The following is a 16,377-nucleotide window of genomic DNA, read 5'->3' as shown; positions in this document are numbered from 1 at the left end:
ATGAACCCCAATTTTAAGGTGATGGTTCCTTACCCTGGACTTATATACTGCCCTTCACAATGTCAGGATGTCAAAATAATACTCTTGAGAAAATCTTGTCTTTGATATCTATGAAAGGTTTAACTGGGCCTCAACTATCCATGCTCATGGGAATGCAAATCACAGTGATATAAACCCATTGATATTTAACGCTGGTGAATCAGCACTTCAAGTGCAGACTAAAGTTTCCAAGTTATTTCTAATACCAGTACAGTAAACAATCAGGTCAGCCAATTACTGTTGAGAGGAAAACAGCATTAGCATCTCCATACTGTCTTAATCCTAACTCCTGACTCTGTCTTTGGAATTTACTCAGCCAAAATCGTGATCATCTGGCCAAACATGTCCATTCTGTGTAATTTTAACTTTTATGAGGCAACGCGGGATGTTTCTGCTGTGTTAGTGGAGATATATAACTGATGCGATTATATCATTAATGGCTTTCCACCTCAGCCAGAGAGTCTGGGACCAGAGGGCACAGCCTCAGAATACAAGGACATCCCTTTACAACAGAAATGAGAGGAACTTCTTTAGCCAGAGGGTTGTGAGTCTGTGGAATTCATAATCTCATAGAACATTACAACACAGGAACAGGTCTTTCAGCCCATCTGATTCATGCTGAACCTTTAATCTGCCTGGTCCCATCGATCTGTACCCGGACCACAGCCCACCATAACCCACCCACCCATATAGTCATCCAAGTTTCTCTTGGTAGTTGAAATTGGACCAGAGTCCACCATTTGCACTAGCAGCTCATTCCACATTTGCACCACCTTGAGTGAAGAAATTCCCTCTCATTTTCCCCTTAAATAATTTACCTTTCCCCTCAACCCATGACTTTTAGTTCTAGTCTCACAGAACCTCAATGGAAAAAGCCTGCTCTACCCTCATAGTTCTGTATATCTCTGTCAAATTTCCCCTCATTCTCCCATGCTCCAGGGAAGAAAGCCCTAACCTATTCATCCTTTTCCTATAACTCAGGCCCTCAGGTCCCAGCAACATCTTTGTAAATTTTTTTCCGCTTCAATTCATTGCCACAGACAGCTGTGCTGGGCAAGTCACTGGGTATATTTAAAGCAGAAGTTGATAGTTTCTTGATCAGTAATGGTGTCAAAGGAGAAGGCAGGTTGAGAGGGATAATAAATCGGCCATGATGGAATAGCAAAGACTCAATGGGCCAAATGGCCTAATTCTGCTCCTGTGTCTTATGGAAAGAACAAACTGTATCTGAGCTCTTTTGGATTAGGTATCATATTTGTAATGTGTTTCATTGGATTAGGTGTCATATTTATAATGTGTTTCATTTAAGCAGCCAGGGATTTAAACCAAAACTATTAGGGATGGACAAATGCCAAGTCTGGAAAACAAGGAGCACAAGTATTGTATTTACAGAGCCCAGCCTGTATAACACACCTGCCCATCTGTCCACCATCTAACAGGGCAGTGGCTCCACCTCTTGCAACATTCTCATTACACCTTCCACAGTAGCAACCGGCATAAAAAACAGCATCTATTAAATGGCAGCCATCCCCAAAGGTGTTACCAGCACACTGAATGGCTTCTCCAAAGATGTCCAACTGCAATTCCCTCATTCAGCTGACCTTGCCCCCTCCCCCACTGCCTGAAATACAACAGCCCACACAGCACTAGCTCCTCCTACACCCAGAACCACAAGCCTACCTAATTAACATTGCAACTGTACCTAGATATAATGGTACTCACACCTTGGCAATAAACTTGACTTGGACAGCTACTTCTCTTCAGCCATTCAGTTCTTGAATCGCTAGCTTAGCAACACGATGACCACTTTGACCAGTCCTGAAGGGTGTCGACCTGAAACACTGATACTTTGTTCCCCTCTACAGATGCTGCCCAATCTGCTGCGATCATCCAGCGTTTTGCAATGTGTTGCACGAGAGCCGAATCAGACCATTCGGCTCATTGAGCCTGCTCCCGCATCTGCAGAACCTCTTGTGTTTGTTGACTATGATCACTTTGCACTAAAACAAATTGCTGTTTTCTTTAGTTCTAATAGTTCTTTAGTTCTCATAAGAATTGCATTATATTTCTGCACTTCTTGTGAATGTTGTTTATAATGGGCCTGTGGTGCTGCACCTCTGTCTCTCACTGCACCTGTGCTTACATGTACTTGTGCATATGACTATAACTTGTCCTTGACTTTAACTTTGATAATCAATTCCAATTCTTTTGTCACCAAAGGGAAGATCAGTGAGTGGGGGAATTGAAAGGCCTCACCTATCAGATTCCTCCTTCTTCCGCCCTATATCCCTTTCACCTATCCTCTTCTCGCTTCTTTCTTCCCACCCACCTATCACCTGCCATCACCCTTTCCCTCCCCCTCCTTCTTATTCTGGCTTCTGCTCTCTTCCTTCCCAGTCCTGAAGAAGGGTCTCAGCCCGAAAAGTCCACTGTTTATTCCCCTTCACAGATGCTGCCTGACCTGCTGAGTTACTGCAGCATTTGTGTGTGTTGCTTCCATTCTTGACTTCCTGCAGACCTCAGTGCTAACACACCATCACTCGTGGCTGGCCCTGTCATTACCTAGCACCATCAGAACCTGTCTGGTCACTGTTAGTCAACCCCCATCACCTGTCAGCTCCTACACCCCACCATAGTCATAGTCATACTTTATTGATCCCAGGGGAAATTGGTTTTCGTTACAGTTACACCATAAATAATAAATAGTAATAAAACCATAAATAGTTAAATAGTAATATGTAAATTATGCCAGGAAATTATGAAATAAGTCCAGGACCAGCCTATTGGCTCAGGGTGTCTGACCCTCCAAGGGAGGAGTTGTAAAGTTTGATGGCCACAGGCAGGAATGACTTCCTATGATGCTCTGTGTTGCATCCCGGTGGAATGAGTCTCTGGCTGAATGTACTCCTGTGCCCACCCAGTACATTATGTAGTGGATGGGAGACATTGTCCAAGATGGCATGCAACTTGGACAGCATCCTCTTTTCAGACACCACATGAGAGAGTCCAGTTCCACAACATCACTGGCCTTACGAATGAGTTTGTTGATTCTGTTGGTGTCTGCTACCCTCAGCCAGACCTTAATCATACCCTCCAACATAGCCCTGACAGTCAAAGAGCCAGACTCATCCGCGCTCAATACGTTCATGCAACTCACCAAGTATTTATACTGCAGCATACAAGAGGTTAACAAACGTGGCAGACAGAACAATCCCATAACTGCTCGGAGACCCCCCTGCTCTTGAATGAGGAAGTGGAAGGGTGGGTTAATAAGTTTGCGAATGGTACAGAGTTTGGTGGTGTTGTGGATAGAAGGTTATCACAGGTTACAACTTGCCATTAACAGGATGCAGAACCGGGCCAAGAAGTGGCGGATGGAATTCAATCTGTTAAAGTGTAAATTGATGCACTTTTCGGAAGGTCGAACTTGAAGGCAGAGTACAGGGTGAATGTCAGGATTCGCAACAGGATGTAGGAAAGTAGTTTGCAGGAGGGACGGGTTGCCTTAAAGTTGTAGTTAGTTAGAGGGACTGTCCTGCGCTCGGTACTAAACGCCTGACCTCAAGCGAGTGACAGAAGAGGTCGGCCACATGGAGGGGGCGGGGAGGGGCGCGGCAGGGCGGGGGGAGGGAGGGGCGCGAGGGGGCGTGTCCAAGGGGCGGGCCGAACCACGCGAAGAGGTGGGATCACAGCAGCAGCCCGGCGTCTCGCTGCCCAGCCCAGCCCACTCCCTGACCCCTGACCCTTCCCTTCACCTGTTGTCAGATAGCCAAGACGGCCCGACGGGAGCTAAAAGAAGGGAATCGCTCCACCTTCCCACCCTCCCCCAGCCCCAAGCCACCATCAAAAATAAACTAACTGCGGGTCAACTGGCCGTCACTTACCTGCGCTTCCGGTCCCGGAGTAATTAATTTAACAATTTAACCGGGCTGACAACACCGAAGAGCCAGGCAGAGAAGAAGGGCACGCCGCTAATGCCCTGCTAAGCGTGTTGCTCCCTCCCGTCGCCCATTCGCTCCGCTCCCGAGGAGAAGAGGGAAAAAAACTTCACGCAATGCCGCTTGAGACTCCGCCTCCCGCCCGGCCTACTGGAAGCCGCCCCTCCCCCTCGGCGGTGGGCGGCGCCCTTGGATTTCCATCTCCATTAGTCGGCTTCGACGTCAATTTAAGTAAAGTCCCGCCGGCCTGGAACTATATACCCGTCTGGTTGGTGTATGGCCACATCAATCTCAAAACAGGCGGTTTCTATTGGCTTCCAGATGAAGCTCCGCCCCGATTGTCTGTCGCGTCAGTCACGCCCAGCCTCGTGGCGCTTTCCGCAGTGGCAATTGGAGAATCTAGGTGCCTATCAAATATTTCCCCGCCCCTTCAGGTTGCGCAAGCGACGGCATAGAAAAACTCTGATTCCTGATTGGTCAGATGTCACCCGTGAGTGGATGCAATCCTGTCGATCACGCTAAGCTCCACCTCCACGACCTCAACCTCCATCTTGATTGGTTGGATCGGCGGCGCGCAGGCGAGGCTTTGGCGGCGCCACCTGATCTAATTCGCCCCGCCCCGAGACGGAGGTAGGTCACCTGAAGCCCTCCCTCTCCTCACTCAATAACTGAAAATAGGTATTAAATTTAATTGATCACTGAGTGGGGATCCTGAGGGAAAAGTATAGGAAAACCTTCACATTTTTCTTCTGATGAGCAATCTCCTGTCTGTGGCGCTTGTTCACTGGTCACGTGGGGCCAATACAACCTCCGCTGCCAAAGCAGCAAGTGGGCGGGTTGGACCGTGGCCCCGCACCCACCAGTGACCCTACGCACTCACGCCAGCAGAGTCTCTATTTCTCATTTTCTCTTTTTACTCTCTCTTCTCTCACTCTCCCTCCTCTTCCCCTCTCCCCATCTCTCCCTTTCCCACATCTCCCTCTCCCCAAGCCTCCATCTCTTTCCCCCCAAGCATCCCTCTCACCCCCCACCGCCCAGCCTCTCTCTCACCCCAAGCCACCTTCTGCCCTCCAAGCCATCTCTTCCCCCCCCAAGCATCCCTCTCACCCCCCACCGCCCAGCCTCTCTCTCACCCCAAGCCACCTTCTGCCCTCCAAGCCTCCATCTCCAGCCTCCATCTCCCCCCCTGAGCCTCTATCTCCCCCCTCCAGCCTCTATCTCCCCCCTCCAGCCTCTATCTCCCCCCCAGCCTCTATCTCCCCCCCAAGCCTCCATCTCTTCCCCCCCAAGCATCCCTCTCACCCCCCCACCGCCCAGCCTCTCTCTCACCCCAAGCCACCTTCTGCCCTCCAAGCCTCCATCTCTTCCCCCCCAAGCATCCCTCTCACCCCCCACCGCCCAGCCTCTTCTCTCACCCCAAGCCACCTTCTGCCCTCCAAGCCTCCATCTCCCCCCGAGCCTCTATCTCCCCCCTCCAGCCTCTATCTCCCCCCCCAAGCCTCCATCTCTTCCCCCCGCCTCCATCTCCCCCACCCCACCCAAGCATCCCTCTCACCCCCCACCGCCCAGCCTCTCTCTCACCCCAAGCCGCCTTCTGCCCTCCAAGCCTCCATCTCCCCCACCCCATCCAAGCATCCCTCTCACCCCAAGCCGCCTTCTGCCCTCCAAGCCTTCATCTCACCCCAGCCCTCCTCTCTCACAGTTCCCTCCATCCACTCCCCCCTTATTCAAAAGGTACCCTCAAGACAACCTACAGTGCAGCACACCAGTTTGTTAACTTCACTGGTGGAATGTTCTAGATCAATAACTGAGGTCAGGATTATATGTCACCTGGACATGTGTGGATTGATTAGAGATAGCCAGTGTGGATTTATTCTAGGCAAATCATGACAAACAAATGGTTGAATTTTTAGATGCATACAAGGGGAAATGCACATGGTCACTGGGAGAACGTACTAATTCTGTGGACACACACATCACCCAAGATCAGAACATACCACTTTGGGTAGAGAGCAAATTATGAGACTAGGTGGATTGCTCTGATGTAGAACAGTAAATGATTTGATGGGCCAAATGGCACCTTCCAATGGTATAACCATTCTATTAGCTGATGCCTTCTATCATACCAGCTAACACTTATCTCTCATACCAATCAACTCCCATTCTTGTTGCAACTTACCAAAAACAAGGGGTTACAGCAAAGTTCTAAGTAAATTTATTACTCAAGTACACACAGTATGTGTCACCATATACTACCCTGAGATTCATTTTCTTGTGGGCATTCACAGTAAATACAAAGAAACACAATAGAATAAATAAAAAAACGCACAAGGGAGATGGACAAACAACCAGTGTGCAAATAGCAGCAAAAACTTTTAAGGACTCTACAACTTGTGTTCTTGATATTTATTACTTATTTATCTATTATTATTGTTATTATTATTAACTGAGTCCTTAAAAGTGAGGCATAGGTTATGGAAGTACTATCCCATCTGGTTCAGGATCCTGATAGTTGAAGGGTAATAACTGTTCCTGAACCTGGTGATGTGGGACTTGATGCTCCTCTACCTCCTTCTCGATGGGAGCAGCGAGAAGACAGCATGGCCTGGATAGTGGGGGTCCTTGCTGATGGATGCTGCTTTCCTACGATAATGCTCCTTGTAGATGGGCTCAATGGTGGGCATTAAGTCATAGTCATAGGAGTCATAGTCATACTTTATTGATCCCAGGGGAAATTGGTTTTTGTTACAGTTGCACCATAAATAATTAAATAGTAATAAAACCATAAATAGTTAAATAGTAATATGTAAATTATGCCAGGAAATAAGTCCAGAACCAGCCTATTGGCTCAGGGTGTCTGTCCCTCCAAGGGAGGAGTTGTAAAGTTTGATGGCCACAGGCAGGAATGACTTCCTATGACGCTCTGTGTTGCATCTCAGTGGAATGAGTCTCTGGCTGAATGTACTCCTGTGCCCACCCAATACATTATGTAGTGGATGGGAGACATTGTCCAAGATGGCATGCAACTTAGACAGCATCCTCTTTTCAGACACCACCGTCAGAGAGTCCAGTTCCATCCTCACAACATCACTGGCCTTACAAATGAGTTTGTTGATTCTGTTGGTGTCTGCTGCCCTCAGCCTGCTGCCCCAGCACACAACAGCAAACATGATCACACTGGCCACCACAGACTCGTAGAACATCCTCAGCATTGTCCAGCAGATGTTAAAGGACCTCAGTCTCCTCAGGAAATAGAGACGGCTCTGACCCTTCTTGTAGACAGCCTCAGTGTTCTTTGACCAGTCCAGTTTATTGTCAATTTGTATCCCCAGGTATTTGTAACCCTCCACCATGTCCACACTGACCCCCTGGATGGAAACAGGGGTAACTGGTACCTTAGCTCTCCTCAGGTCTACCACCAGCTCCACCAGTCTTTTTCACATTAAGCTGCAAATAATTCTGCTCACACCATGTGACAAAGTTTCCTACCATAGCTCTGTACTCAGCCTCATCTCCCTTGCTGATGCATCCAACTATGGCAGGGTCATCAGAAAACTTCTGAAGATGACAAGACTCTGTGCAGTAGTTGAAGTCCGAGGTGTAAATGGTGAAGAGAAAGGGAGACAAGACAGTCCCCTGTGGAGCCCCAGTGCTGCTGATCACTCTGACGGACACACAGTGTTGCAAGCACACGTACTGTGGTCTACCAGTCAGGTAATCAAGAATCCATGACACCAGGAAAGCATCCACCTGCATCGCTGTCAGCTTCTCCCCCAGCAGAGCAGGGCGGATGGTGTTGAACGCACTGGAGAAGTCAAAAAACATGACCCTCACAGTGCTCGCTGGCTTGTCCAGGTGGGCGTAGACACAGTTCAGCAGGTAGACGATGGCATCCTCAACTCCTAGTCGGGGCTGGTAGGCGAACTGGAGGGGATCTAAGTGTGGCCTGACCATAGGCCGGAGCAGCTCCAGAACAAGTCTCTCCAGGGTCTTCATGATGTGGGAGGTCAATGCCACCGGTCTGTAGTCATTGAGGCCGCTGGGGCGCGGCGTCTTCGGCACAGGTACCAGAACGTCTATATAGTCCATTAGTTTGGTCATTTCTCACTGGGGAAATGGACTAGAAGTCCTGCCCAATTTCCACCTACATCTCTGTTCACAGAATTATCAGATTAATTCATTCCTGGTGGGCGTTTCGCAGAACAACTACCATAGATTACACAGTGTGTTATCTCACTGAATCTCAATCACCTCTTTTGCAGAAGTCTATCATTGAAAGGAGCGAAGCGTTTCCACAGACCTTTATGATTGTCCCAAAACAACTTACAACCAATGATGAGAGCTGCACTACCTACAGCATAAACCTCAACAATGGATAGATGCTGCCAACACAATCTCTAGAAAACCCTCTGACTCCTACGTACACACTATTGTTAGAACCAGAATCAGGTTTATCACTAACATCATGAAATTCATTGCTTTATGGCAGTGGTACAGTGCTAACATTTTTTTAAAATTACTCCAGTTACACTACATAGATAATAAGGGTGGAATAGTGAGGTACTGTTCATTGACCATTCAGAAATCTAATGGCAGAAAGGAAGAAGCTGTTCTTAAAACATTGAGCGTGAGTATCCAAGCTCCTGTACTTGCTCCCTGACAGTAGTAATGAGATGAGGTCATGTTCCGGATGGCGAGGATCCTAAATTGGCATGCTGCCTTCTTGAGACACCACATTTTGAAGATATCCTCGAAGCTGGGGAGGCTAGTGCGCGTGGTGGAACTGGCTGAGCCTTCAATCCACTGCAGCCTCTTTTGATTCTGCACACTGAAGGCTCCATGCCAAAAGACCATAACACGTAGGAGCATAGTCAATTCTTTCAACACTTACCAAAGCCAAGAGGTAATTTACAGCGGCCATTTAATGTACCAGGTAACCTGTCAGATATAACTCAGATGTAGATTCATTTATTTGTCACGTGTACATTGCAACGTACACTGAAACCAATGCAACCTAAGGGTATGCTGGGGGCATTCCACAAGTGTCACCATATATTCTGGAGCCAGCATGCCCACCGTTTGTCAGCATAACGACAATGACAACAAAACAACAATGGCAAAGCAAGCCCTTTACTCCCTACCACCCACTCACATGTGCACAGTCCTCCAGCCCCAGTACAGGCTGCCTCCGGGCCTCCTGCCTTCAGTGGACTAATAGGCTTGCATACATCGGGCTATTGACTTTTCCAGTGGACTATCAGACTCATAAATCATGGGTTGAAGGAAGCAGGAGGAGCCAGCGGAAATGCACACAGCTGCTAGGAGAATGACTGAACTCCACAAACACCAGGCCTGAGCTATGGATTAAACCCGGCAACCCGGAGTTGTGTACTTCTGTCAGCAGTTGGGGAGGGAGGGGTATGGGGGATATAGTAGGGGGATGGGTTGCAGGTCTGAGGAGAGGTGGAATTGATTATGCTGTTTGCCTGATAATGCCAGAAATTTTCCAAGCTCAATAAGAGATTGCAAGTTGCAGAGAGGAAAAGCTGCAATACTATATTCTCAAAACCTCTGAGAGGGTCAACAGCTTTAAATTCCCGGGCATTAACCTGTCCTAGGCCCAGCACATAAAGGTGATCATGAGGAAGGTGTGCCAGCATTATTTTTTTAGGAGCATAAGGAGGTTTAGGACATTCTTAACAAACTTCTACAGCTGTCCTGACTGGTTACGTCATGGTCTGGTAAGGCAACTAGAAGGTGCAGGAACACAAGAAGCTGCAGAAAGTCATGGACTCAGCCCAACACATCATGGGGACATCATTCCCTACCATCAGTAGTATCTACCGAAGGTGCTGCCTCAAGAAGGCAACGTTCATCATCAGAGATCCCCACCCTCCAGGCCCTTCCATCTTCTCAAAGCTCCCATCGGACAGGATGTACAGAAGCCTGAAGTCCCACACCACCAGGTTCAGGAACAGCGACTTCCCTTCTTGAAGCAAATGGCACAACCGGATTCACTGCCTCAATATAGGAACACGAGGACCACTTTGTACTACAATGGAATTTGAATTTTCATTCTAATTGTGTTTTCTTTTCAAACTGATGTATAATTTATATTTTTCTTGTGAATGTTGTGTATCTGATGCTGCTGCAAATAAGATTTTCATTGCACCTGTGCACACATGTACTTATGCAAATGACAATAAACTCGACTTTGACTTTCCTTGGAAAAGTAGTGCATCTCTATCAACTCCAGTAATCACTGGCCAATAGAGTGGCCCACTGCCTCCCAGCTCCAGTGATCCGGATTCAATCCTGGCCTCTGGCGTGTGTGTGTAGAGTTTGCATGTGCTCCCTGTGATGGTGTGGGTTGCCCCTGATGTTTCAGTTTCCACCCACAATTTAAAGACGTGCAGTGGCATGGGGAATTGGCTCTTGTAAGTATGGAGGTGAGTGGTAGAGTGGATTGACGGGAATGTGGGGAGAATAAAAATGGATAGATGGTTGCTTGATGGTCAGTGGACAAACAACCTGTGTTTGTCTGCGTGTCTGTGACTCAGAGGACAAGAAGTAGCTGGGAAGGGTCTGAGGATCTCCAGTCACCCAGCCCAACATAACCAGTGGAAGGAGCACACCACCTCATGATCTAGCCACCCAGCCATTTCCGCATCCTGTGGCAGAACTTATAGCTGCCATGTTGACTTCAGATCAAATGTAGATTGGAGGACTGCTTTGTTGAGAACATTTGCTCCATCCTCCACAAAAGATGGGATTTCCTGGTGGGTTCCCATTTCAATGCAACTTCCCATTCCCGTTCCCATTCTGACATGTTCTATGCCTCCTCTATTGCCACGATGAAGCCATACTCAGGTTGGAGTAGTAACACTTCATAGTCCATCTGGGTAGCCTACAACCTGATGACACGAACATTCATTTCTCAAACTTCTGGTAATTTCTCCCCTCTTCCCTCTCTCTGTTTCTATTTTCTATTCTGCATTCTGGTCCCCCTCTCACCCTTCCACCTCACCTGCCATCCTCCTTCCCTTTCTTCCGTGCTCCACTGTACTCTTAGCAGATTCCTTCTTCATCAGCCCTTTACCTCTTCTACCGAAACCCTCCCAGCTTCTTATTTCATCTGCTCTCCCCTACCCACCAACCTTTCCCCTCACCTGGTCTCATCTGCAAGCTTGTACTCCTTTCCGTCCCACCACCACCCTATTCTAGCTTTTACCCCCTTCCTCTGATGACCTGATGAAGGGTCTCAGCCCAAAATGACGACTGTTTATTCCCCGCCATTGATGCTACCTTTCACACTGAGTTCTTCCAGCCTTTTGTGTGTGATGCACATTGATTTCAGCAGTCTCCTTGGAAGCCGCAGATCCAGAGTACAAGCAAATCGCCCTTGATCCCAAGGGACTATCTCAGCAGATTAGACTTCTAAAGTACAGCACATGAGTCAGAAATATGAACCAGAGTATTTCCGGAAAGACCTGGAAGCTTTAGAGAGGATGTAGAAAAGGTTCACCAGGATGTTATCTGGATTAGAGAGCATGTGGACAAACCTGTATTGCGTTCGCTGGAGCGGTGGAGGCTGAGGGGAGATCTGATAGAGGTTTATAAGATGAGAGTCTTAGACAGTTAGAATCGTTATCCCAGGATCACAATATCTAATCTAATATCTATTGTTAGAGGGCATACATTCAAGGTGAGATGTGGAATATTTAAAGAAGACATATAGAGCAAGTTTTTTTCACGCAGTGTGGTAAAGGCCTGGGATATTCTGCCAAGATTGGCGGTGGAGGCAGATATAAAAGAAGCATTCAGCAGATTCTTAGATAGGCACATGGATGTGCAGGGAGGGATATGAATATAGTATAGGCAGACAGGGTTAATTTAATTGGCGTTTAATTAGTTCAACACTGGCCTGTTCCTGTGCTGTACTGCTCTGTGATCTATTTGGATTGAGCACACAAGTTTCCAAGATGAAATAGGGAATTAGTAAACATACAGGATGAATATTATATCCCATTTACCAACACTTGCCTCTCTGTCTCAATGATCAAGTGTTCATCTGGATACATTACTAAATATCATGAGAATCTCTGCCTCTGCCACTCCCTCAGGCAGTCCATTCCAGATTCCAATCCCCCTCTGGGCGGAAAGATCCCATTCATCATTTTGTATCCTCTATCAGTTTCCTCCCCAATGCCCCCCCCCCCGGCTGTCTCCTCCATTCCAAAGGGGAAAAAAATCTAAACTATTCCATCTCTCCTCATAACTGAAACACTGCCTTCCTAGGCAAAATCCTGGTGAATCTCCTCTGCACCGTCTCCAGTGCAGTCACTTTCTCCTGAGGGTGTGGCTACCAAAAACAGAACACAGAACAGTACAACATAGGATCAGGCCTGAGATCTCCTGGTGGCTACCATTTCAAATCTACTTCCCATTCCCACGGCCTCCTCTACTGCCACGATGAGATCTCACTCAGGTCGGAGGAACAACATCTTATATTCCATCTGGGAAGCCTCCAACCTGATGGCATGAGCATTGATTTTTCGAACTTCTGGTAATTGCCCCCTCTCCTTCACCATCCCTATTCCTCTTTCCACCCCTCACTTTATCTCCTTACTTGCCTATCACCTCACTCTGTACTCCCCCCCCTTCCCTTTCTTCCATTGTCTCCCATCCTTTCTTATCAGATTCCCCCTTTTCCAGCTCTTCATCTCTTTCACTAATCCACTTTCCAACTCTTTACTTCACCCTCTCCTCCTCTCCTGGTGACATCTATCACCTACCACCTTGAACTTCTTCCTCTCCACTCCTCCCCACTTTCTTGCTCTGACTTCTCATCTTTTTTTCCAGTCCTGATTGAGGGTCTCGGCCCAAAACGTCGACTGTTTACTCCATAAGTGCTGCCTGGCCTACTGAGTTCCTCCAGCACTTAGTGTGTGTTGACAGGAACAGGCCCTTCAGCCACCAATGTTATGCTCAAGTAATTAAATTAGTAATCTAATATTCAATTAAATGAATCCCTTCTGCCTACATAATATTCATATCTTTCTATTTCCTGCACAATCATCTTCCTATCTAAGAGCTTCTTGAATACCTCTATCATCAAACAATGCCTCAAGTAGGTGGCAGCATCATTAAGAACCCTCATTATCCAGGACATGCCCTCTTCTCATTACTGCCATCAGTGTGTAGTCGAGGTGTTTCAATTGATTGTAATAAAAATACACCTGTACCTGGAAGGTCCAACTGCTGGTGAGTCAGTATCCTGGCAAAAACTACACCATGAAAACAAAAGCAACTCCACGAAAAGCTTATTAAAAAGCACAAGTCTGGAGATGGATGCAGGAAAATTTCCAAGTCACTGAATATCCTTGGAATACAGTTAAGTCAATCATCAAGAAATGGAAAGAATATGGCACAGCTGTAAATCTGCCTAGGGCAGGCCAACCTCAAAAACAGAGTGGCCATGCAAGAAGGGGACTAGTGAGGGGAGGCCACCAAGAGACCTGTGGCAGTTCTGGAGGAGTTACAAGCTTCAGTGGCTGAGATGGGAGAGACTGTGCATACAACAACTGTTGCCCGGGTGCTTCACCAGTCACAGCTTTATGGGAGGGTGGCAAGGAGAAAGCCACTGTTGGAAACAGCTCACGTGAAATCTCAGCTAGAGTTTTCCAGAAGGCATGTGAGAGACTGAAGTCAGCTGGGAAAAGGTTCTATAGTCTGATGAAACCAAAATTGAGCCTTTTGGCCATCAGACTAAATGCTATGTTTGGCATCAGCCAAACACTGCACATCATCAAAAACACACCATCCCTACTGTGAAGCATGTTTCACTGCAGCGGGCGCTGGAAGGTTTGTGAAGGTAGAAGGTGAAATGAGTGCAGCAAAATACAGGGAGATCCTGGAGGAAAACCTGATGCAGTCTACAAGAGAACTGCAACTTGGGAGAAGATGTGTTTTCCAGCAAGACAATGACCTCAAGCATTAAGCCAAAGCTACACAGGAATGGCTTAAAAACAACAAAGTTAATGTCCTGGAGTGACCAAGTCAGAGCCCAGACCTCAATCCAATTGAGAATTTGTGGCTGGACTTGAAAAGGGCTGTTCACTCATGATCCCCATGCAGTCTGATAGAGCTTGAGCAGCTTTGTAAAGAAGGATGGGGAAAAGTTGAAATGTCCAGATGTGCAAAGCTGATAGAGACCTATCTAAGCAGGCTCAGGGCTGTAATTGCTGCCAAAGGTGGATCTACTAAATACTGACTTGAAAGGGGTGAATACTTATGTAATCAATTATTTCATGTTTAAAAAATTGTAATCAAATTAGACTAATTTGCAGAAATTTGTTTTCACATTGACGCTAAAGAGTCTTTTCTGTTGATCAGTGTTAAAAAAGCAAAATTAAATCCACTGCGATTGAATGTTGTAAAACAATAAAACATGAAAACTTCTGGGGGGAAGGGGTGAGTACTTTTTATAGGCACTGTATATTAAAAATAAATAAGTGGTGCAAAAAGTACGGTAATGTTGCACATTTTTAAAAATATGTCTGATTGCTGAGTGGGCACGTGGCCAAGTGGCCAAGTGGTTAAGGGATTGGACTAACGACCAGAAGGTTGTGAGTTCAAGCCCCAGCCGAGGCAACGTGTTGTGTCCTTGAGCAAGGCACTTAATCACGCATTGCTCTGTTACGACACTGGTGCCAAGCTGTATGGGTCCTAATGCCCTTCCCTTGGACAACATCGTTGTCGTGGAGAGGGGAGACTTGCAGCATGGGCAACTGCCGGTCTTCCATACAACCTTGCCCAGGCCTGTGCCCTGGAGAGTGAAGACTTTCCAGGCACAGATCCATGGTCTTGCAAGACTAACGGATGCCTTTCATCTGATTGCTATAGTAATTTTATTTATTGTACTGTACTCCTGCCACAAAACACTAAGTTTTGCGACATATATTAGGGATAATAAATCTGATTCTGATTCTGCATGCAATACCCCAGCAGTGGCTTAATCAATGTTTTACAAAACTGTAGCATGACCTCCTTTCTTTTATATTCCCTGCCCAAGACAGGGTATATGCACTGGCACTGTCACTTTCAGGAATCCTAGTACTTGTGCACTGAGGTCTCTTATGTTCCTTAACAAACCCTAGGTCTCTGCCATTCATTGTCCTTAGCAACACACAAGATGCTGAAGGAACTCAGCAGGTCAGGCAGCATCTGTGAAGGAAAATAGACAGTTGACATTTCAGGTCAAGATCCCTTATCTGCACTGAAAGAAAGATAGTCAGATAAAAAGGTAGAGGGAAGGGGTGGGGCAAGAGCTGGCATGTGATAGGTGGATCCAGGTGTAAGAACATAAGAAGTAGGAGCAGGAGTCAGCCATCTGGCCCGTCAAGCTACTCAGCCATTCAATAAGATCATGGCTGATCTGGCCATGAACTCATCCCTCCTACCTGCCTTTTCCCCATAACCTTTAATTCCTCTACTATGCAAAAATCTATCCAACCTTGTCTTAAATATATTTACAGAGGTAGCCTCCACTGCTTCATTGGGCAGAGATTTCCACATATTCACCACTCTCTGGGAAAAGTACTTCTTCCTCATCTCCGTCCTGAATCTTGAGGCTATGTCCCTTAGTTCTAGTCTCACCTACCAATGGAAACAACTTTCCTGCCTCTATCTTATTTATCCCTTTCATAATTTTATGTGTTTCTATGAGATCTCCTCTCATTTTTCTGAATTCCAGCGAGTAAAATCCCAGGTAATTCAATCTCTCCTCATAATCTAACCCCCTCATCTCTGGAATCAACCTGGTGAACCTCCTCTGCACCATCTCCAAAACCAGTATATCCTTCCTCAAGTAAAGACACTAGAACAGCACGCAGTACTCCATGCGCGGCCTCACCAGTACCCTGTACAGTTGCAGCATAACCTCCCTGCTCTTAAACTCAATCCCTCTAGCAATGAAGGCCAACATTCAATTTGACTTCTTGATAGCCTGCTGCACCTGCAAACCAACCTTTTGTGATTCATGCACAAGCACTCCCAAGTCTCTCTGCACAGCAGCATACTGCAATTTTTTTTACTATTTAAATAATAATCTGCTTTCATTTTAACTTCCAAAGTGGATGACCTCACATTTACCAACGTTGTTCTCCATCAGCCAGACCCTTGCCCACTCAATTAACCTGTTTATGTCTCTCTGCAGACTCAATGTGCCTTCTGCACAATTTGCTTTTCCACTCAAGTTAGTGTCATCAGCAAAGTTAGATACACTACACTCAGTCCCCTCTTCCAGACTGTTAATGTATACCATGAACAGTTGTGGCCCCAACACCAACCCCTGTGGCACACCGCTCACCACTGATTGCCAACAGAGAAACAACCATGT

The 16,377-nt window shown here is 46.8% G+C and overlaps 1 protein-coding gene across 3 annotated transcripts in view; it reads right to left on the bottom strand.

Annotated features, from left to right (window-relative positions):
• LOC134343058 (zinc finger and BTB domain-containing protein 7B-like) overlaps positions 1 to 4,107 on the bottom strand; it is a 190,765-nt gene extending 186,658 nt beyond the window's left edge. For all 3 annotated transcript variants that reach the window (XM_063041904.1, XM_063041903.1, XM_063041905.1), the window contains exon 1: positions 3,924 to 4,107. The gene's annotated coding sequence lies outside the window, so the exon portion shown is untranslated. The remainder of the gene's footprint in view (positions 1 to 3,923) is intronic.
• Positions 4,108 to 16,377: the final 12,270 nt, after the last annotated feature.

This window comes from Mobula hypostoma, chromosome 2, assembly GCF_963921235.1.
Source record: "Mobula hypostoma chromosome 2, sMobHyp1.1, whole genome shotgun sequence".
NCBI lineage: Eukaryota > Metazoa > Chordata > Chondrichthyes > Myliobatiformes > Myliobatidae > Mobula > Mobula hypostoma.
This window is presented reverse-complemented; position numbering and strand designations above follow the sequence as displayed.